General features: G+C 45.2%; 1 protein-coding gene across 10 annotated transcripts in view; it reads right to left on the reverse strand.

The window, feature by feature from the left end:
• The window catches only part of LOC147113823 (C-terminal-binding protein 1-like), a 106,877-nt gene that overhangs the window by 25,270 nt on the left and 57,357 nt on the right, over positions 1 to 24,250 (reverse strand). The gene's annotated exons all lie outside the window — the stretch shown is intronic.

The raw sequence follows: 24,250 nt of genomic DNA on the forward strand, positions 1-24,250 counted from the left end.
TCTCGGGTGTGCATAAAAGATCCCAGGACACTATTCAAAGAGCAAGGCAGTTCCCCCTGGCATCCTGGCCAATATTTAACCCTCAACCAACCTTACGAAAACAGATGATTCGGTCATGATCTCATTCCTGTTCATAGGAGCTTGCTGTGCACAAACTGACTGCCGTGTTTCCTACATTACAACAGTGAATACAATTCCGAAGTATTTAATTGGCTGCAGAGAGCTTTGGGATGTCTCAAGATAGTGAAAGGCGCCATATAAATGCAAGTGTTTCTTTTAATATATTTTAACGTTGTGTAAAATGGTTCTGGTGTGATACTCAATTTATTTCCTCAAATTGATCCCACCACAACCACCCTCAGTGACAGATCAGTAACTACCAGAGCGTTGTCTAGCTTAAAATGCTCTTCCCAGATACTAAGCGCCTTTGGGCCTCTGAACAATTGCTTTCTCTGAACAATTGTTTTCGCCTCAGAACATCCGACCTTACTTTGAATCTTCCTTAAACTCAATACTTCCTACTAGCAGTAGTCAAGATCCTTAATATTGTGAATACTGGGAAGGATCTGGATTGATCCCCAGGGACATCCACTACCCAACTATAAGTGTTACCATCAATAACTAATTGGGTGCTTTAAATCCCAACTATTTTTCAACAGTGAGCTGACTCAGACTCAATTAGCAAAGGGATGAGAAAGATTTTCTCATGAGGCCACCAGTAACCTCATATCGAGACAGCGAGGGGGCAACGTCCTTTTGAAGTTGTGCAGGTCCTGCGCAGCCGGTGAGCCGGCTTTTAAATTGAACAAACAACACACGCGCGGAATCTTGCATGGGCCACATGGCCCCCAAAAAATTCAAGGGAACATTGTGAGGGGGCACCTGTAATTGGCAGAGATCCCCCAAAAGGCAAATGCAGTGAAGAATGTGCCAGTATCACAAAGAAGGTGAGAGATTGTTACTTCACATTTGAAAGTCTGGGCCTGGACAGGTGGTGAAAGAACCAACACGAGGGAAAAACCTACTTGACCTCGTCCTCACCAATCTACATGTCGCAGTTGTATTTGTCCATGACAGCATTGGTAGCAGTGACCACCGCAGTCACTGTGGAGACAAAGTCCCGTCTTCACACTGAGGACACCCATCATCATGTTGTGTGGCACTACCACTGTGCTCAATGGGATACATTCAGAACAGATATAGCAGCTCAAAACTGGGCATCCATGAAGCGCTGTGGGCCATCAGCAGCAGCAGAATTGTAGTCCACCACAATCTGTAACCCCATGGCCCAGCATATCCCTCACTCTACCATTACCACCAAGCCAGGGGACCAACCCTGGTTCAATAAGGAGTGTAGAAGAGCATGCCAGGAGCAGCATCAGGCGTACCTAAAAATGCAGTGCCAACCTGGGGAAGCTGCAACACAGGACTACATGCATGCTAAAAAGGGGAAGCAGCATGCTAGACAGGGCTAAGCGATCCCACAATCAACGGATCAGATCAAAGCTCTGCAGTCCTGTCACATCCAGTCGTGAATGGTGGTGGACCATTAAACAACTAACGGGGGGAGGAGGCTCCATGAATATCCCCATCCTCAATGATGGTGGAGCCCAGCAAGTGAGTGCAAAAGACAAGGCTGAAGCGTTTGCAACTATCTTCAGCCAGAAGTGCCGAGTGGATGATCCATATCAGCCTACTCCCGAGGTCCCCACCATCACAGAAGCCAGTCTTCAGCCAATTCGATTCACTCCACGTGATATCAAGAAACGGCTGAGCACACTGGATACAGCAAAGACTATGGACCCCAACAACATCCCGGCTATCGTGCTAAAGACTTGTGCTCCAGAACTAGCCGCACCGCTAGCCAAGCTGTTCCAGTACAGCTACAACACTGGCATCTATCTGACAATGTGGAAAACTGCCCAGGTATGTCCTGTCCACAAAAAGCAGGACCAATCCAATTCGGCCAATTACCGCCACATTGGTCTACTGTCAATCATCATCAAAGTGATGGAAGGTGTCGTCAACAGTGCTATCAAGTGGCACTTACTCACCAATAACCTGCTCACTAATGCCCAGTTTGGGTTCCGCCAAGACCACTCAGCTCCCAACCTTATTACAGCCTTGGTCCAAACATGGACAAAGGAGCTGAATTCCAGAGGTGAGGTGAGAGTGACTGCCCTCGACATCAAGACAGCATTCGACAGAGTGTGGCATGAAGGAGCACTAGTAAAACTGAAGTCAATGGGAATCAGGGGGAAAACGCTCCACTGGCTGGAGTCATACCTAGCACAAAGAACGGTGGCATAGTGGTTAGCACTGTTGCCTCACAGCGCCAGGGACCCGGGTTCGAATCCGGCCTCGGGTGACTGTCTGTGTGGAGTTTGCACATTCTCCCCGTGTTTGCGTGGGTTTCCTCCGGGTGCTCCGGTTTCCTCCCACAGTCCAAAGATGTGCGGATTAGGATGATTGGCTATGATAAATTGACCCTTAGTGTTAGGGGGATTAAATACGTGTGGTTACGGGGATAGGGTGGGATATGTGTTGGTGTAGGGGTTACGGGGATTGGGTGAGATATGTGTCGGTGCAGGCTCGATGGGCCGAAATGGCCTCTATCTGCACTGTGGGGTTTCTGTGATTCTGTGAAAGAAGGTTAATCATCACAGCCCCAGGACATCGCTGTAGGAGTTCCTCAGGGCAGTGTCCTAGGCCCAACCATCTTCAGCTGCTTCATCAATGACCTTCCCTCCAACATAAGGTCAGAAATGGGGATGTTCGCTGATGACTGCACAGTGTTCAGCGCCATTCACAACAACTTAGACAATGAAGCAGTTCATGCCCGCATGCAACAAGACCTGGATGACGTTCAGGCTTGGGCTGATAAGTGGCAGGTAACATTTGTGCCACAGAAGTGTCAGACAATGACTATATCCAACAAGCGAGTGTCTAACCACCTCCCCTTGACATTCAACGGCATTACCATCGCCGAATCACCCCTCTGGGCTAGAGAGAAACTTGGAGTGGGAGGGGGAGGATCCAGTTGTCGTGGTCCATGTTGGTACCAACAAAAGGCCCCAGAGACCAGGTAAGGCCTCACAGTGTCGGCGGGAATCTCGAGCGGCAGAGCGGGGCTATAAAAGGCCCCAGAGACCAGGTAAGGCCTCACAGCGACGGCGGGAAACTCGAGCGGCAGAGCGGGGCTATAAAAGGCCCCAGAGACCAGGTAAGGCCAACCAGTCTCCGAACTCGGAGGGAAGGAGAGAGGTAAAAAGTAATCCAAGTGTGACGTCACCAGAAAGCAGGTAAGTATTTCTCTCTTTTTAAGCTTAAACTCTGTGGTTTATAGTTTCTAAGGTGCGATATTCATCATCTAGAATCAGAGCAGAGGGTATTTAAAAATATTAATAAATGTAATTAATTACATAGAATGGGAGATCAGGTGATGTGTTGCTGCTGCAATATGTGGGAGCTGGTGGACACCATTGATGCTCACGGTGATCACATTTGCAGTAAGTGTTGGCTGCTCGAAGAATTCCGGCTCCGCGTTGAAGAGCTGGAGTCCGAGCTTCAAACACTGAGACACATCAGGGAGGGGGAGAGTTACCTGGACTCTGTGTATCAGGAGGTAGTCACACCAATTAGATTAATTAATTCAGATGTAGTCCGTGGCCAGGGTCAGGATGGTGTGACTAGAAGTGAGGCAGGTACGGGGATCCAGGAGGTAGTGTTGGAGGAGCCGCAGCCCTTGCTCTTGTCCAACAGGTTTGAGGCTCTTACTCCCTGTGAGGATGGGAACAGGGACTGCGGGAAGGATGAGCAACCTGGCCACAGCACCGTGGAGCGGGGGGCCATTCAAGTGGGGGGAGTTAAAAGAAATGTTGTAGTGGTAGGGGATAGTATCGTTAGGGGGATAGATAGAGTTCTTTGCAGCCGAGAGCGAGAGTCCCGAAGGCTGTGTTGCCTGCCCGGTGCCAGGGTTAAGGACACCTCCTCTGGGCTGGAGAGAAACTTGGAGGGGGAGGATCCAGTTGTCGTGGTCCATGTTGGTACCAACGACATAGATAGGACAAGGAAGGAGGTTCTGCTGAGGGAGTCTGAGCAGTTAGGGGCCAAATTAAAAAGCAGAACCACAAGGGTAATAATCTCTGGATTACTACCTGAGCCACGTGCAAATTTGGCTAGGGTAAATAAAATTAGAGAGTTAAATGCATGGCTCAAAGACTGGTGTGGGAGAAATGGGTTTTGCTTCCTGGGACACTGGCATCAGTACTGGGACAGGAGAGAGCTGTTCCGTTGGGACGGACTTCACTTGGCCAGTGCTGGGACTAGAATCCTGGCGAATCGAATAACTAGGGCTGTAGAGAGGGCTTTAAACTAATTAGTGGGGGGAGGTTTTAAGAGAGCGAAAAATAAAAATGACAGCGGAGAAGGCAATAGAGCAAGGTAGCAGTGGGGGAATTAAAAACCAGAGCGTGTCAGGAAGGGACAGAATGTATAATGAAAAAGGTAAAGTAGTAAAAGGGGTAAAAAGCAGGAATAAATTGTCAGAAAACATATTTGAAAGTTCTTTATCTGAATGCACGCAGCATTCGTAACAAAATTGACGAGTTGACGGTACAAATAACTACACATGGGTATGATCTGGTGGCCATTACGGAAACATGGCTGCAAGATAATCATGACTGGGACCTAAACATACAAGGGTATTTGACAATTAGGAAGGACAGACAGGAAGGAAAGGGAGGTGAGGTTGCTATGTTAATCAAGGATGGAATCACTGCAATAGTCAGAAATGATATTGGGTCAAAGGATCAGGAAAGTGAAACAGTTTGGGTGGAGATAAGGAATAATAAGGGGAAAAAGTCACTAGTGGGCGTAGTCTATAGGCCTCCTAACAGTTGCAACTCTGTTGGTCGGAGTATAAATCAGGAAATAGTTGGGGCTTGTAATAAGGGAACAGCTATAATCATGGGGGATTTTAACTTTCATATTGACTGGACTAATCAAATTGCTCATGGCAGCATTGAGGAAGAGTTCATAGAGCGTATTAGGGACGGGTTCCTTGAGCAGTATGTAACTGAACCAACCAGGGGGTGGGCAATCTTAGATCTGGTCCTGTGTAATGAGACAGGATTAATAAAAAATGTCCTAGTAAAGGATCTCCTTGGAATGAGTGACCATAATATGGTTGAATTCCAAATTCAGTTTGAGGGTGAGAGAGTTGGATCTCAAACCAGTGTACTAAGCTTAAATAAAGGAGACTATGAAGGTATGAGAGTCGAATTGACTAAAGTGGACTTGGAAAACAGATTAAAGTGTAAGACGGTACAAGAGCAGTGGTCTACATTCAAGGAGATATTTCACATCTTTCAAGATAAATATATTCCACTGAGGAAAAAGGGGAGTAAAAGAAAAGACAGCCATCCGTGGCTTAGTAAAGTAATAAAGGATAGTATTCGACTGAAAACAAGGGCATATAAAGTAGCCAAATCTAGTGGGAGGATAGAAGATTGGGAAGCATTTAAAAGCCAGCAAACAATAACTAAAAGATTAATTAAGAAAGGGAAGATAGATTATGAAAGTAAACTAGCAAATAATATAAAAACAGATAGCAAGAGTTTCTACAGCTATATAAAAAGAAAAAGGGTGGCTAAAGTGAACGTTGGTCCCTTAGAGGATGGGACCAGGAAACTAGTGGTGGGGAACATGGAGATGGCAAAGACGCTAAACAAATATTTTGTATCAGTCTTTACAGTAGAGGACACTAAAAATATCCCAACACTGGACAAACAGGGGGCAATGGGGGGGCAGGAGCTAAACACAATTAAAATCACTAAGGAGATGGTACTCAGTAAAATAATGGGACTTAAGGCGGATAAATCCCCCGGACCTGATGGCCTACATCCTAGGGTCTTGAGAGAAGTGGCGGTAGGGATTGTGGATGCATTGGTGATCATTTTCCAGAACTCCCTGGACTCAGGAAAGGTCCCGGCAGATTGGAAAACTGCTAATGTAACACCCTTATTTAAGAAGGGAAGTAGACAAAAAGCTGGAAACTATAGACCAGTTAGCCTAACATCTGTGGTTGGCAAAATGTTGGAGTCCATTATTAAGGAAACAGTAACAGAGCATTTGGATAAACATAATTTAATAGGACAGAGTCAGCATGGTTTTACGAAGGGGAAGTCATGTTTGACAAATTTGCTCGAATTCTTTGAGGATGTAACATACAGGGTGGATAAAGGGGAACCAGTGGATGCAGTGTATTTGGACTTCCAAAAGGCATTTGACAAGGTTCCACACAAAAGATTACTGATCAAGATAAAAAATCACGGGATTGGGGGTAATATACTGGCATGGGTGGAAGATTGGCTATCTAACAGAAAACAAAGAGTTGGGATAAATGGTTCGTTCTCGGGCTGGCAATCAGTAACTAGTGGTGTTCCGCAGGGGTCAGTGCTGGGACCCCAACTCTTTACAATCTATATTAACGATTTGGAGGAAGGGACCGAGTGCAACATATCCAAGTTTGCCGACGATACAAAGATGGGAGGGAAAGCAGTGAGTGAGGAGGACATAAAAAACCTGCAAAAGGACATAGACAGGCTAAGTGAGTGGGCAGAGATTTGGCAGATGGAATATAATACGGGAAAGTGTGAGGTTATGCACTTTGGCAGAAAAAATCAAAGAGCAAGTTATTATCTAAATGGAGAGAAACTGCAAAGTGCTACAGTACAAAGGGATCTGGGTGTCCTGGTGCATGAAACACAAAAAGTTAGTATGCAGGTGCAGCAGGTGATCAGGAAGGCCAATGGAATCTTGGCTTTTATTGCAAGGGGGATGGAGTATAAAAACAGGGAAGTCTTGCTGCAGTTATACAAGGTATTGGTGAGGCCACACCTGGAATACTGCGTGCAGTTTTGGTTTCCATATTTAAGAAAAGATATACTTGCTCTCGAGGCGGTTCAGAGAAGGTTCACTCGGTTGATTCCAGAGATGAGGGGGTTGACGTATAAGGACAGGTTGAGTAGGTTGGGACTCTACTCATTGGAGTTCAGAAGAATGAGGGGCGATCTTATCGAAACATATAAGATTGTGAGGGGGCTTGATCGGGTGGATGCGGTGAGGGTGTTTCCACTGATGGGTGAGACTAGAACTAAAGGTCATAATCTTAGAATAAGGGGCTGCCCTTTCAAAACTGAGATGAGGAGAAACTTCTTCACTCAGAGGGTAGTAAATCTATGGAATTTGCTACCCCAGAGAGCTGTGGAAGCTGCAACATTAAATAAATTTTAAAAACGGAGATAGACATTTTCCTAGCAGATAAGGGAATTAGGGGTTATGGGGAGAGGGCAGGGAAGTGGACGCGAGTCTAGATTCAGATCAGCCATGATCCTATTGAATGGCGGAGCAGGCCCGAGGGGCCATATGGCCTACTCCTGCTCCTATTTCTTATGTGCTTATGTTCACTGTCAACATCCTGGGGGTCGCCATTGACCAGAAACTTAACTGGACCAGCCACATAAATACTGTGGCAACAAGAGCAGGTCAGGGGCTAGGTATTCGGCAGCGAGTGTTTCACCTCCTGACTCGCCAAAGCCTTTCCACCATCTACAAGGCACAAGTAAGGAGTGTGATGGAATACTCTCCACTTGCCTGGATGAGTGCAGCTGCAACAACACTCAAGAAGCGTGACACCATCCAGGACAAAGTAACCCGCTTGATTGGCACTCCAGCCACCACCTTAAACATTCACTCCCTCCACCACCGACGTACCGTGGCTGCACTGTGTACCATCTACAAGATGCACTGCAGCAACTCACCAAGGCTTCTTCAGCAGCACCTCCCAAACCCGCGACCTCTTCCACCTAGAAGGACAAGGGCAGCAGGCGCATGGGAACACCACCACCTCCAAGTTCCCCTCCAAGTCACACACCAGCCTGACTTAGAAGTGGATCACCGCTCCTTTATCGTCGCTGGCTCAAAATCCTGGAACTCCCTACCTACACGGACTGCAGCAGTTCAAGGCAGCGGCTCACCACCACCTTCTCGAGGGCAATAAATGCTGGCCCTGCCAGCGACGACCAGATCCTATCAGCAAATTTTTTTAAATGGTATATAGATGGGCAGGGTACTTTACACAGAAAGCACTCCCGACATATGCCATTCTTCTGGCTTAATTCTGGTAGTTTCCAGTAAATGTAATCTTTATTCTGACAGTGATAAAAATAGCTGCCTACATATTTAGCACTGCTGCAATCATTGATTCTACCCAGGGCGCCCCCATACATGTCGCCACCCGGCCAAGGCGCCCCCGGACGTGTCACCACCCAACCGGGCGCCCAATCACATGTCGCCACCCGCCTAGGGAGCCACGTCCTTACTTCTGAAAGATGGCACTAGCACCCAAAGTAAAACAAATTTATCAATGCAGAGTTTTTTTTTAAATCATCTTAGTGCATGAAAATGACAATAATATGCTAGCAAGTCAAAAAAATGAAAGCTACAGAAATCTGATGCTCCTAAATGGAAGGGGACTCCATAGTTTTGAAAACCTATGGTCTAGGTCATTGCAAATCAGGAACAAATGCCGAAGTTGGCAGAAGTTTAGTTGCACTACAACCCTGACAGTTCCTGCAGTCTAAAAATAGATGTTTATCATTCCGACAGCAGACAATAAGGTTCAATACAATGCCCATGGCAACAAGGCAGACTTCACAAAAACAGAAGCACTGGGTCTGGATGCTTAACCAGTTAGAGGTCAGAATTAAATGTTACCATCCAACTCAAAAGTTTTGCTCACCATGAAAACTCAAAACAGAAGGCAAATTATGGAAAGAAAATATGACATCTTTACAACTTGTATTTATATACCACCTTTGACATAGTAAAACATCCCAAGGCGCTTCACAGGAGCATTATCAAACAAAATTTTACACCGAGCCACAGTGGGAGATATCAGGGCAGATGGAGGTAGGCTTTAAAGAGTCTTAAAGGAGGAAAGAGAGCTGGAGAGGCGGAGAGGTTTAGGGAGGGAATTTGAGCTTTGGGCCTCGGCAGCGGAAGGCATGGCCGCCAATGGTGGAGCGATTAAAATTGGGGATGCGCAAAAGGCCAGAATTGGAGGAGCACAGAGATCTCGGAGGGTTGTAGAAATTCATACTGCATTCTCCAGTGGCTTTGCTGGTTAAGACAGAGAATATTTGAATCATTCAGAACATAAGGTCCCAGGATCAATATCTGATCTCAGTTGGGTTAGTGGTAGAGGTGTTACAATTGACCTCAGTGCCTTTGGGTTGGGAGAGAGAAACCAGCCATGGTCCACCTTCGAGCTGCGATCCTGCTAAAAATGCATGCTGTCTATGTTGCAGTGACTGAATCGTCTGCCACTCCAAAATGACAGTCCCTAAAGGCGAAGTCCACACCCATCCTACAGCTCAGCCAAGCTCAGTTAATGAACCCCACCACTGCTACATGAAGGAATTCATTTGTTTAAACAAAAAAACACAAGTACTCATCCTGTTGAACCACACACCAACAAAAACAGCACAGCTCGACAATTTGTCTACAATTCATTTTTATTTTTTTAAATGGAGTCCAGTGAAACCCTAAGTTCTCAGATCTGATTGGTAAACACTGGGTCTTAAGGGGTTAAATTATGAGGACATGAGAGTACCTGTACAAACTTGGTTTGAATTCCCTCAAGTTTGGAAGCTTGAGTGGTGATCTAATCAAGGTGGTTAAAATGATAAAAGGATTCAATAGATAGAGAATCCAGAAAATTAGAGCATAATCTTAAAATTAAAGCTAGAACATTTAGATGTGAAATGGAGTAGAGGTAAAGATCAGCCATGTTCTAACAGAATGGCGAACAGTCTTGCGGGGTTGAAGTTCCTATGTAACACATGACTTGTCTTATTGCATGCACCCACCCCATTAAAATGATTGCCACAACAGCACCCAGTGAAACAGCAGCAGCTTCAACCAGGTCAGAATCTTGTCTCTGGCCTCGGAACCCTTCCTAAGCCATCTCTCCTCCCCCGCCCAGCTTTGGACCGTCAGCATCTCACCACTCCTAGAATCAAAGAATTTCACAGCACAGAAGGTGGCCATTCGGCCTGTTCCGGCTCTTTGAAAGAGCTATCCAATTAGTTCCACAGCCTTGCCCTTTCCCCATAGCCCTGCAAATATTTCCTTTTCAAGTATATATCCAATTCCCTTTTAAAAGTTACTAATGAATTTGTGTCCAATACCCTTTCTGATCATTAAAAACTTGGTGCGTAAAAAAATTCTCATCTCTCCACTGGTTCTTTTGCCAATTATCTTAAATCTGCGTCCTCTGGATATCAACCCTCCTCCCAGTGGAAACCGTTTCTCTTTATCTATTCACAACACCTCGATTAAATCTCCCCATGACCTTCTCTGCTCCAAAGAGAACAATCCTAGCTTCTCCAGTCTCTCCACATAACTGGAGTCCCTCATCATTGGTACCATTCTGGTAAATCTCCTCTGTAGCCTCACCAAGGCCTGGACATCCTTCCTAAAGTGCGGTGCCAGAAGTGAACACAATACTCCAACTGAGGCCTAACCAGTGATTTATAAAGGTTTAGCATAACGTCTTCGCTTCTGTACTCTATTTATAAAACCAAGGACTGTGTACACTTTTAATTGCCATATCAACTTCTCAGCTTTGGAACCACGCCTCGTGTCTTGTACCTCAATTTTATCATCTTAGAACGCACAGAACGCCAAGCTAGAGAAAGAAAAATCAATGAAGCTTGGAGCAGATGGCTGAAGCAGGAGGACAAAAGGGAAAGTGAGACCAAAGCACAAGGCTGGAAAGGAAGACTGGAATTGGGGTGGGGGGGGGGGGGGGGCGAGAAATAAACAGACAGGTATGGAAGGGGGAGGGTGGGTGGGGGTGGAGACAGAACCGGAACCAAATGAGAGCACGAGACACAGAGAACCAGAGAGAGACAGACAATGATATATAAAAAAAAGAGAACTGGGCAGGGGCCTTGAGGTGAATCTTGGATAGAATGCTAGTGAATGTCAGCAAGCAAACAAGGATATTTTGTTTGTAGACATACTGAAAGAGCTGCGTGACCAGTTTCTGCAGCAGGCTCCACTCCTGCAACTCAGCTACCTGCTGTTGGGTAAGCAGAGGCACAAGGCCAGGGTTCACTACAAAAGCCGAGAGTTTACTTATGGCCGGTGCCGAAAGCGCAGCGTCGCAGTGTGCGTCTTGTGTCCCCAAAATTTACACCAGTCACATCTACTGCCAAGTTCCCTACCAACAGTCCCCATCATGTGCCAATAACTGCAGTCTGATGGAGACGGTAAAAGTGAAGAATACAAGTGTCAGACTGAAGCAATGTGGGAGGAAAATACTGAATTGGACAGCATGAGGCAGCAAAATTATCTTTAGAAATAGTCAGCAACACTGGGAGATTACTGAGCCCAGCAGTTTATGGGAGCTGGATTAGCATCAGTAGAAATATAGTAACACAGGGTGCTTTAGCAATCTTGCTATACCACAGTTTTAAATAAAATTAATAAAAAGTAAACTGATAAATGTTAAAACAGTTTTAAATTCATCATTCCATTCAGCAGTATGATTTTTTTTTATTTTTTAAAAAGGACGTGCGGATCGCTGGATGCAATGTTGTCCTTTCCTCCAGCTGCTATCGAGTGTATCTGCCTTTGAACTGCGGACACAGAAAAAAGGAAAAACCAACAAAAAGTGTCTCTCTCAGGACCATCAGTGGAGCTACTTCCGATACGGACTGAATGAAGACTCTTCCTACCTACGATACAGTGCGGTGCTAATGAAACACTTGTTAGCAGACAGGGCCTAGCCTCCAGAGTGCCATATTTTACCTGAGGCAAACAGTTTCACAAATAAACCATTACCAGCTGTGTCATTTACTCCTTGCAAAAAAAAGGATTTTGGCGTGATTGATGGAAACACATGGAAGCAATGCCCTGTTCGAATATCTCACTTAGTCATCATTATGTTGCAACACTGCTCTCTCTCTCTCCAACAGTTGTGTGGTTTCTTAAAACAGAAAATTAACTCATATTTCTCTTCTCTCCACCCCTCCCACCCCCAAAATCAAAAAAGGGCCATTTTCCTCTTCATGTTCCATAGCAGGAAGTTTTACTTCACTAAAATGGTTTCATTTTCTCCCCTTTTCTCCTGAATGTGACAATTCTTACCGTCAGCCATGGCTCAGTGGGTAGCATTCTCGCCTGAGTCAGAAGGTTGCGGGTTCAAATCCCACTCCAGAGAATTGAACACAAAAATCTAAGCTGACACTCCAGTGCAGTACTGACTGAGTGCTGCACTGCTGGAGGTGCCGTCTTTCGGATGAGACGTTAAACCGAGGCCCCGTCTGCTCTCTCAGGCGGACATAAAAGATCCCATGGTACTATTTCGAAGAGGAGCAGGGGAGTTATCCCCAGCCAATATTTATTCCTCAATCAACGTTACAAAAACAGATTATCTGGTCATTATCACAATGCGCACAGCAAGCTCCCACAAACAGCAATCGGTTGCCATGTTTCCTACAACAGCAACTACACTTAAGTATTTCATTGGCTGTAAAGTGCTTTGGGACGTCCTGAGGTCATGAAAAGCACTATATAAATGAAAGTCTTTCTTTCAAAGTACAGCCATCATGGAGGAGACCGTTTTCTTTTTAAATCTTTGGCAGCGATTGAGGGAGCAGTAACACGTAGGGAGGTCACCAAGTCTCACTAAAGCAAGGCACACGCCAGGGCCGATTCAGTTTAACGTTTCAGAGACAGCAGGCAGCAAAAAAAAACCCATTAAGAGATCTCCGACGTGCTGGAGGAGATTCCGACATCAGCAGTTCACCCAGCATCACTCCCGATACCAGTGCACAGTGCAACCACGTCACTCCCAGTACTAGTGCAGTGTAGCTACGCCACTCCTGGTACCACTGCACAGTGCAACCACACCACACCCAATACCAGTGCACGTTGCACTGAACACTACACACAATCATATTAAGAGTACACTGAACTAAGCACAGGACAATTACAGCACGGTACACACTTCACAACAATCTCCGGTGTTTTACTGTTTTATTAAATTGCTTTGTGGTTTGGTTGTGTTTTCAGGATACCCGATGCCACTATCCTACCATAGAACTGTGGTTTTCCCTGCCATGGTTATACAATCAGCTGAAGTTGTAGTGCTCTGGAATTTTTTGGATTCAATAAATCTGATAATTTGTGGGCTGGCACCATAGAAAAAAGGGCCAAATTGTCAATTAGTTCATTAATGACTGCCAGTCCTAGATGACACTAAGTTCGGAGGCACAGTATGTTGTGTGGCTGGAAGGAGGAAGTTACAAAGGGACATAGCCTAAGCAAGTGGGCAAAACTATGGTAGATGGAGTTCAATGTGGGAAAGTGTGAGGTCATCCATGTTGGATCTGAGAAAGACAAATCAGAATATTTTCTTAATGGCGAGAGGCCAGGCGCTGTGGAAGAGCAAGAGATTTGGTGTCCATGTGCACAAATCACTAACCGTTAGTGCACAGGTACAATAAATAATCACAAAAGGTTAATGCAATGTTGTCCTTCATCTCAAGGGGGCTGGAATTCAAAGTGAGGAAGTGAAGCTTCACTTGTAGAGCCTTGGTCGTACTCCATCTGGAGTACTGCGTTCAGTTTTGGGCACCGAACCTCAGGTCTTAGAGGGCGTGCAACTCAGATTCACCAGAATGATAGCAGGGCTTAAAGGGTTAAATTATGAGGACAGGTTACATAAACTTGGTTTGTATTCCCTTGAGCTTTGAAGGTTAAGAGGTGATCTAACTGAGGTGTTTAAAATGATTAAGGGATTTGATAGGATAGATACAGAGAAACTATTTTCCCTGGTGGGGAAATCCAGAACAAGGGGGCACAAGCAATGTACCGTTTGGGGCTGCGTGGGCACGCAGCTTAAAGGGAACGCTGGACACAATCTGAAAATTTGAGCTAGGCCATTTAGGAGTGAAACCAGGAAGCACTTTTTCCACAAAGGGCAGTGTAAATCTGAAACTCTCCCCATCAAAAGGCTGTGGATGCAGTCAATTGAAATTTTCAAGACTGCGATTGATCGATTTGTTAGGTAAGGGTATGGGGAAAAAGGCGGGTAAATGGAATTGTGTTACAGATCAGCCACGATGCAATTGAATGTCGGAACAGACCTGAAAGGCTGAGTGGTCTACTCCTGTTCCTATGTCTAGCTTACATGTTGACTCTTAATGCCCTCTGGCCTCAAGTTGTCCAGTTGTAAATGCATTTCAACGGAGCGGCCCACCACCTTCGCAGGGCAACTAGGGGAGGAGCACTGCGCACATTCCCAAGAACAAACAAAAGTCTGTGTCGGCCTGCAATGCTGTCTCTACACGGTTGAGCTACAGGCTTTCCCGACTTGACAAAGAGCAGCTCTAGCAGCCTGCATATGACAAGTATTGCCTACTCTTCGAACGCACAGCCCGCAGTGTAAAATGAAGCTAAAGACCGAGTTGGCAGAACATTAGCCTCCTCTCCCGCTGGCCCATCTGCCCCACATGTCGAAGCAATAACAGTCATCAGCGCAGACATCTTGGTATTCCAGAAACCTCTACAGGGTTAAGCAAACTGGGGAAGGTGCCAGGGGAATATGCTGCTCAGGCATAGGCCTGGCCTTGTTTTCACTGGTACACTTGAGATTCCAGCTCCAAAGGGGTTAAACTGAACTGAAATCTCACTGCAGACAGGAAACCACAAATGTAATCAGGAGCTCACACAACATTCAAACAGGCCTCTGCATTGTTAAGTAAACAGAGCTCTCCCAGACTACCCCAAACAGCACAGATTCCTATTTTTTCCCACCCCCCTTCCCTACAGACAGTATTCAAAAGCTGTGATAATGAACAAGCCTCTCATTCACAAACCCTGCTACTCCAACAGATCAACATAGGAAAAGGAAGGGGGTGGGGGTAAGGAATCTGTTCAGCCAGCGTAGTTAAATTAAGCGGCGGCCCCTTTCATTGTTCCCAGTTGTTTTTGCTGCAGCTTTTGAAAGCTACATGCCTACACCTAATTGCACTATGAAGTTTTTTTTTAAATAACGCCTTTCTCTGCATAAAAAGATCAGCGCTTCAACTTTCCAGGGATTAAATTCGGCGAGGTAACAAGCCAAGGGGAAGCAAACCCTATGTCCTTTTCAACTCAGCAAGATTTTAAGGAGCTTTAAATAAAAAACACTGAAGTTTTACGTGATATATAGGGTGAGTGTGAATGGATTCTTACATTTTATACAACACGATTTAAATGCAGTTCAGAAGAAACAAACTACAACACAAAGCTGCACTTATAAGACAAAGAATAACAATTAAATTTGAGGTTTTCAGTGCTATTCTGAACAAAATAAGCCAAAAAGCAGACAGGCCACAAGAGACATTTTTTGGCACATCAATAACATGAAAATGCCAAAATAGCACCAAGAAGCGGTTCAAGAAACTTGGGGATTACTGTGTTCCTTAAAATTAGCTAACATTTATTTATTATGGAATCATCTCCAATAATGCAAGAGACAGAGAAACTTTTAGATCAATTAAACTCTATTCTGTACAGTCTACATTTATGAACCTCCACCCCCGATTCATTGCTGTGGCACAGATCTAATACCTCCCCCCCAAGCAGTCAACTCTTCCATGTGCAAGTGAACGTCAACAAGCTATTTGACTGTGGAAGTCAACACAGTTAAATACCCCTCATTTCATGGCCATGCGGATGCACTTAGAAGCAGGTTATCGGTTGACAGGGATCAGGAGGTGGAACACTGGCCAGTTTCCTCCTTACCTTCTAACCCAGGCATACCGAGGCAATCCTTGAAGCTATCCCAGCTAAGATCATCTCTCTCGGGAAAACCAAATTGGTGACTGTTTGGAATCAACACTTAAATTTTCCTCATTTTGCATGAAACTATTCTGGGGAATAATTAGAATTCCCTGTGCTCACTGACCTACACTGGCTCCTGGTCCCAGAACGCCTTGATTTTAAAATTTACATTGTGTTCATATCAGTCCAGGGCCTCACCCCTCCCCATCTCTATCCTTCTACAGCCCTACAACCCTCTGAGAACTCTGCGTCCCTCCAACTCTGGCCTCTTGTCTGTCTCCAACTTCCTTCACCCCACCATTGGCAGCTATGCATTCAGCTGTCTAGGTGCAAGCTCTGGAATTCCCTCCTTAAACCTCTCTGCCACTCTCCTTTAAGGCCCTCCTTAAAACTGAAATATTTGACCAAGCTTTTGGTCACCTCTCCGAATGTCTCTTTCTTGGTCTTATTTTTTGTCTGATTACGCTCCTGTGAAGTACTTTGGAACATTTTACTACTTTAAAAGGTGCAATATAAATGCAAGTTTGTTACTGATACAACACCAGTCATCTTCTGATTTACGCAGAGAATTGACTGGTAATTATTCCGATTCTACCTTTAGGAATATGTAGTTCCAATCGAAAGCTCGTGCCAAAGCTTGACATGAACAGAAAAGATTTTGTAGGTATGTTCAGAAATGATCGATCAATAGACCTTCTAACCTGGCTTGACAGCAAATTCTCTTGCTCGGCTAAATATCCACAAGAGGATATCTCAAGATGGCTTCCACGACACTTGGGTTTGGGCATCCAAAAAACAAAACACCTGCAAATCACTTCATTTTCCACAGTGAGAATTGGAAATCGTAAAGATTATAAAAAGTGGCGAGAAGGAAATAGTTTTGCTCAGATCATTCCACAGAAATAATTCCCACCCCAAGTGCCCACCCGCCCGTCTGTTCCTCCCTCCTGTGCTAAAACAGTTAATTTGCAGAAAGAAACACAAATCAATGTCTATACGGCAGGCTCAGGTTAAAATGGGATCTCAGAGGTACATGCCCACTATGGTTCAAGACACTGGAGCGACCTACGTAGGAAGCACCTATGCAGAATAAAGAGACAGCAACTTCCATGCAGGACAACAGGCTGGTTCCACAGTGGGTAATGGACAGGAGGCAGCGAGTTGCAGAGGATAATTGATTGGGGTGTGAGTTGGGGAGGAATAAATGGGGCAGTGAAGGACAAGACCCATTAAATTGCGTAATTCTGATGTCAGGTTGCAAGAGACGAGCTCAAGCTGTTTGTTGATGTCAGTGAAATATTGAATTTGAACTTTAAACTCCTTGCCAGATATCTGTTATTATAAATATGCACTGTATAAATATAACACATTGATTGCCTATCTCACCCAGCAAGGTCACAGAAACTGCCGACGTTAGAAACCGAACTTTTTGCATTTGTACAGTACTCTCCTTCAGAGGACGAGCTTATGTCTCATTGAAACTTTACTTTGAATCAAACGCAATTGGATCCGATCTGGGAATGAGTGACTGGACAAGGTAGATTGGACTTTATGATGAATCTAACCTTGCTAATAATCACTTGGTAAGCAATCCATTCACCACCAGACACTCCTCAGCTAGATAAGCACAAAATTTGCCAGTTTAAAATCATGCTGGAAACTCAAGTATTTACAAAGTACCAGTCTGTTTCAAACTTAATTTTATTAATGGCGCATGTGGACATCCCTTAACTACTCCAACTGGCCAGGCTCCCCTTCCTGATATATGCCCTCAGATCCAGCACTGAGCCATCAAAGGCCCTGCAGCAGTGTGGAAGCAATGCCAAAATCTTTACGTACTGTACAAAAAAATTATGCCCAAGAGCAATGTCAAAACTATCGCCTTGGGGCACGAGTGAGAATTATAAACCAAACTTCACCGTCACGGCTGATGTTACCTGAACCTTCCCCCACCTCCCCCCCCCCCCCCCCACCCCGATTAGATTCCAGTCTATAACTCATTCCCAGCATCCATTATTATTCTATATATAAACCTTCTGAACCACTTGATCAGATTCCAGCCTGAAACTCACTCTCTCTCTCTCTCCCATCCCCCGATGGAATGTGCATGTGGCTGCCAGGTTAGGGCAGGACCAGACTTGGTTGTAATACCCTCACCATCATGCAAGGAACAGCCTTAGTTATCAGCTGGAAAGACCACATCCCCAGTGAGATACTTATATGGAGACTAAAGACAAAATACTGCAATGGTAATAAAGCATAGAAGGCTGAAACTTGCTGGCCATTCCTTCAGTGCAAAAGAGGAACCTGTTTCAGAACTATTATTCTAGGAGCCAAAAAAGGAAACAAAATGTAGGTATTCAATTAAGTACAATAGTCAACTTGTATAGAACAATGAAATTCCCACAGAAGAATGACCACCATGGATGAATAAAGAGGTGCGTAGGACAGTCATGGGAGTGCTGTCAATAGTTGAGCGATGTTATTTGGAGCTCAAACACAAACAGTGCAGCCAGTGATAACTCTAGTTAAGAGAAGGTCAACAACCCTCATTATGTTCCTTGGCCATTATACCCAAGGATATGAAAGCACTAGTCCAGTATATACTTCCGAAAACAATAAACCATGACCCAGATCACACCACAACTAATATCCCTGCTCCCTTTACTTGGGAGTGTAGCATGCAAGGAGGAACATTAAACCAAATGTTTAATTCTCAATACCTCCAGCTACATTCAAGATATAAAGGGGAGCAAACAAAAATGAAGGGGTAATCTGGACAGAAATACACAACAGTTTTTAGCCTTCCTCCAGGTCAAAAGGCCTCGGTGTGAAGTATCTATCCCACTCTGTCAATTTATCAAGGCTACCTTTCTTTGGTGGCCTAGGTGTCATCCAGCACTCCCTGCAGCTTGCTTTACATTGCCACACAATTACCAACCGGCTTTTAAAACTGCCATGCCCCTTCTGTGCTTTACTCAAGCAGCCAGCAATCCGCAACAAGGGTCGAACAATATGCTTCCGCAGTGATTTATACTGACAGGCTGCTGTGCTGTGTGATGAATCTGCAGCGATACTGGGTTTTATCCCATTCAACAAACTGCAGTGCCTGAGCCCAGGGAGTTTGGCAAGGTGAGCAGATTTGTGTTGGTCATCATATTCCGGAGTTTTCCTCCATTTGCTGACTTAACTAGCACACCATTTCTGTTGCTGTCCACGAGTAAATGTCTTTTGCATGGTGCTCCTTTGGGTCGCTGACACAGGAGCTCAGGATTTTGTCACCATTTGTAGACAGGTCCCCAGGAACATGTCGACATTCATAGACATTCCCAACACACAAAAGCTCGAACACCACAGCAAGAGAAGACCAGTTATGATGGCTACCTCCCCCATCTTTCCTTCTCTAAACCAACGCTTGCTGGGGTATGGTTCATGGTGTTGGCGGCCCGGTGCCTCGCACAAGAAATAAATCTTTTTTTGAGAGACGAGACCAAATCAGTCTCCTAATCAACTGTCGAGGGTGCTGCAGCTGAACAGGTTCTCACCCAATATCCATATATGGAGTTTCGTACAGGGAGTATCAGATATCAAATCAGCAGTAGGAGTCCAGGACACTGAGGCCAGTTGCATCACCCCAAGCAGGGGCAGATGACTTGAGTGCAGACCAGGAATCAAACCTGTGCCCTTCTGGTCTAAAAGGCTCCATTCCACACCAGGCCTTCAAGGCAGTTTAATGCCACTTGGTCATTTTGTTGCTGCTTAAAATATTCTTGCTCAGTGAACACTCAGGCAGGCCTCTCCTGGTGGGTAAATGAATCACCACATGTTGGATTTCTGAGCCATAGAGCTGAAAGGGCTCAGTTTTGATTCTCAATCTGTGCTTACTCAGCAGAGGCAGTAGCAGGGGCACTAGAACTGGCAGTGTCATCTTGGGGGAAGTAGGGAGGGAAAGAAGAGAAAGAAAAATCAGCAAGGGACAGTTCTCCCAGTTACTATCCAGTGAGCTGTAGGTTAAATACAGGAGATGGGATCGACTGTTGTACTCCCCGCTATTGAATAGTTTGCCAACACGTCCTGCTGACGCACGCAGGAGAGTAACCACTTTAGCATGGTACAGAGAACTCAAAACATCTGTGAAACTGAATCCCAGCACAATGGAACTGGAAATAGTCAGTATCCAAGGATGCTGATTGGGAGGGGTTAGAGCCCGATAGTGTGAGGAAGCTGGATTATCAGTAGAGAAAGTCAGTAATACAGGTTGTTGGTTGAAAGGAGTTACTGAGCCAGACAGTGAAGGAGAGTGTGTTGAATAGTTAATCTTGTCATCTTCAAAAATTAGGATACTGCTATTTCATTATTGTGTTAATGTTTCACCTCTCGCTATATAATTGAAAAAATGTAGCCATAAAAGTAAAGAAACAGAAAAAAAATTGTTAACATTAGAAGTTAATCCCAATTCTTTCACGTCCTGATGGCATTGAACTCCACGGGGAAATGGCTCCCTGGGCACAGCCCCCTTCCAAAACCCCTAGCCATTATTAGTTTGCCTCGAGCGAGCATAAGTAAATCACTCAAAACCAACATCGTGGGCGAGCCCAAACTGATCCTCACCCCGCATCCATGCTCACAAGCTCTTTCATGGGAACGGTAGCATAGTGGTTATGTTACTGGACTAGTAATCCAGAGGCCTGGACCAATAATCCAGAGCTCAAATCCAACTGCGGCAGCTGGGGAATTTAAATTCAGTTAAGTAAATCTGGGATAAAAAGCTAGTATCAGTAATGGTAACCATGAAACTATCGGATTGTCGTAAAAACCCATTTTGTTCACATATCCTTTAGGAAGTAAATCTGCCATCCTTACCTGGTCTGGCCTATATGTGACTCCAGACCCACAGCAATGTGGTTGATTCTTAATTGCCCTCAAATGGCCTAGCAAGCCACTCAAGGGCAAGTAGAGATGGGCAATAAATGCTGGCCTTACCAGCAACGCCCACATCCCGTGAATTAATAAAAAGCATGGGACCTGGGATGGCCGTCAGGAGTGGGAACCCTGACCGATTTTCCCCCATCCCTAACCCGGGGGCACGGAGGCTAATTTGACCACGCTTACTGTTTCATATCTGAAAGGAGCACTGAATACTTTCTCCGCAAGAGCTTAGATGCATAAGCATATGCAATATCTCTGGAACCTAATCCCTCTGAATCAACCGAACAGGTATCCTACTCAGAAAAATATAATTGGCAATCTAATAATTACAACTCGGCTCCTGAGGAAACCACCCATACTACCTTCTGGCACTTGTGCAAACTGACTACTCACTTGCAGACAAGGAAGATTAGGTTCAGAACAGGAACTGAATTGTCAGAGATAAAGATTCAGTGTTAAAATATTGACAAGAGATGTAGGAAAGTGTAGCAATGGTCAATATTTGGCATTATGCACACGTGATAACCAGCAGCTAATACTGAGCACAGTCTAGTTTGGATACCGATTGCCTGCTTTGAGCAGGTCAGGGTGGGCGAGTAGCAAATAATGGCAGGCAGCACAGGAAGAGATGCAAGTGACTCAGCAGCAGTCAGTGAGGAAGGTCCGCAGAGTAATTCTGGAGAATGACTAGCATTGTCAGTAATCCCACACCGAAGTGCATATCCCCAAGAGATCATTGTATTGCATCTTCACACTCTACCCTGCCAAAGGCTAGACACGACTTAGCATTATTACTGGTCAAGGGCATTAAAAGCATCTCCACGAGAGGACTGCCCTACAGGCAAAAATCACATGCACACCAGCGCACTGCTATCGATTGGAGGTGACCAGGTAGGTTGGCAAAGAGGTGAGGCCCCTGATGGATCCTGATTATAGGTAAAAGCTGTTTATAAGCAGTTTAATACAGGTTCAAAAGACATTTTCTATCTGTTACAATGCACATCCTGCTTCAGCAACCCCTCCAATACTCCAGTCCTGCAACACTGCAAACATTCAGGCCCCATATCAATTCCACCTTTCATTTAAGTCATTCACTACACTACCAGAAGCATTAGGAACACCAAAAAGCTATTGGGACAAACACCTTACTGATAAGATTAAAAAAGTATACAGGGTATATTTGAAGCAAAACAAGTGCACACCGTACAATGCAAGGGATAATAAATGCCCATCAAGTTACAGGCAGTAATTCACCACATCCTTTTTAACCACACACCTTTCGCTCTCAGTGTCATCGAAATGAATTGAATTAGCTAGCTCAGCACATGGGCCCCCCACCCATTACCCTCTATGTGATTCTAGGTGACCCCTGCCTGTCCACCTCGAATTCTTGCCCCCCCCGTGCCCATTACCCTCTGCAATTCTTGCCCCCCCGCGCCCATTACCCTCTGCAATTCTTGCCCCCCCGTGCCAATTACCCTCTGCAATCCTTGCCCCCCCATGCCCATTACCCTCTGCAATTCTTGCACCCCCCCTGCCCATTACCCTCTGCAGGAATCCCCTGCCCGCTACCATTCATTACTTGTAGCCCCCTGTCTATTATCCTCTGTGAAATTTGCAAACCCTTTCCCTCTGCCAATCTCTCTCGTTGCTCACAAGTTCAATTCAACTGTGGGGGGAAAATTCTGCTCTTCTCTGGGTACAGCCCATAGAAACATAGAAGATAGGAGCAGGAGTAGGCCATTCGGCCCCTCGAGCCTGCTCCGCCATTCAATGCGATCATGGCTGATGATCCAAATTCAGTACCCTGTCCCTGCCTTCTCCCCATACCCCTTGATCCCTTTAGCCTTAAGAAATATATCCAACTCCTTCTTGAATATATTTAATGAACTGGCCTCCACCGCCCTCTGTGGCAGAGAATTCCACAGGTTCACCACTCTCTGGGTGAAGAAATTCCTCCTCATTTCAGTCCGAAATGGCTTACCCCTTATCGTTAGACTGTGACCCCTGGTTCTGGACTCCCCCGCCATCGGAAACATCCTTCCTGCATCTAGTCTGTCCAGGCCTGACAGAATTTTATAGGTTTTGATGAGATCCCCTCTCAATCTTCTAAACTCCAGTGAGTATAAGCCCAATCGACACAATCTCTCCTCATATGTCATTCCTGCCATCCCAGGTATCAGTCTGGTGAATCGTCGCTGCACTCCCTCCATGGCAAGAACATCCTTCCTCAGATAAGGCAACCAAAACTGCACACAATACTCAAGGTGCGGTCTCACCAAGGCCCTGTACAACTGCAAGACATCCTTGTTCCTGTACTCGAACCCTCTCGCTACGAAGGCCAACATACCATTTGCCTTCTTAACCGCCTGCTGCACCTGCATGCTTACCTTCAGCGACTGGTGCACAAGAACACCCAGGTCTCTTTGCACTTCCCCTTCTCCCAATCTATTGCCATTCAAATAATAATCTGCCTTCCTGTTTTTGCCACCACAATGGATAACCTCACATTTATCCACATTATAGTGCATTTGCCATGTTTCTGCCCAATCATCCAACCTGTCCAAATCGTACTGGAGTTTCACGACATCCTCCTCACAGCATACCCTCCCACCCAGCTTTGTGTCATCTGCAAATTTGGAGATATTACATCCAACTCCCTCATCCAGATCATTAATGTATATTGTGAACAGCTGGGGTCCTAGGACCGATCCTTGTGGTACCCCACTAGTCACTGCCTGCCACTCGGAAAACGACCCGTTTATTCCAACTCTCTGCTTTCTGTCTGCCAACCAGTTCTCTATCCAAGTCAATACCTTGCCCCCAATCCCATGTGACTTAATTTTGCACGCTAATCTCTTATGTGGGACCTTATCGAAAGCCTTCTGAAAGTCCAAATACACCACATCCACTGGTTCTCCCTTATCTATTTTACCAGTTACATCCTCAAAAAATTCCAGTAGATTAGTCAAGCACGATTTACCTTTTGTAAATCCATGTTGACTTTGTCCGATCCTGTCGCTGCTTTCCAAGTGCTCTGCTATTATATCGTTTATAATGGATTTCATATTCCCAAAGTATCAATCACACGCTCCTCAGATTTCTGGTAAAAATATGGATCTGAAAATCTACAGCGTTCAATGTGAGCACCAGTCAGCACTACAGAAATTAAGAGGACTGTTTCACTACAGTGTATTGCCTGTAAGGGTGGTGGAAGCAGATTCAATAGTAACTTTTAAAAGGGAATTGGATAGATAATTGAAAATAAATCATTTGCCGGGCTATGGGGAAAGAGCGGAGGAGTGGGTCTAACTGGATAGCTCTTTCAAAAGAGCTGGAACAGGAACGATGGCCCGAGTGGCCTCCTTCAGTGTTGTATAATTCTAATATACTGCTGGATTAAAGACTTGAAAGTACA

Source organism: Somniosus microcephalus, chromosome 8 (genome assembly GCF_052327205.1).
Source record: "Somniosus microcephalus isolate GS21.2 chromosome 8, FLI_Smic_1.0, whole genome shotgun sequence".
In the NCBI taxonomy this organism is placed as follows: domain Eukaryota; kingdom Metazoa; phylum Chordata; class Chondrichthyes; order Squaliformes; family Somniosidae; genus Somniosus; species Somniosus microcephalus.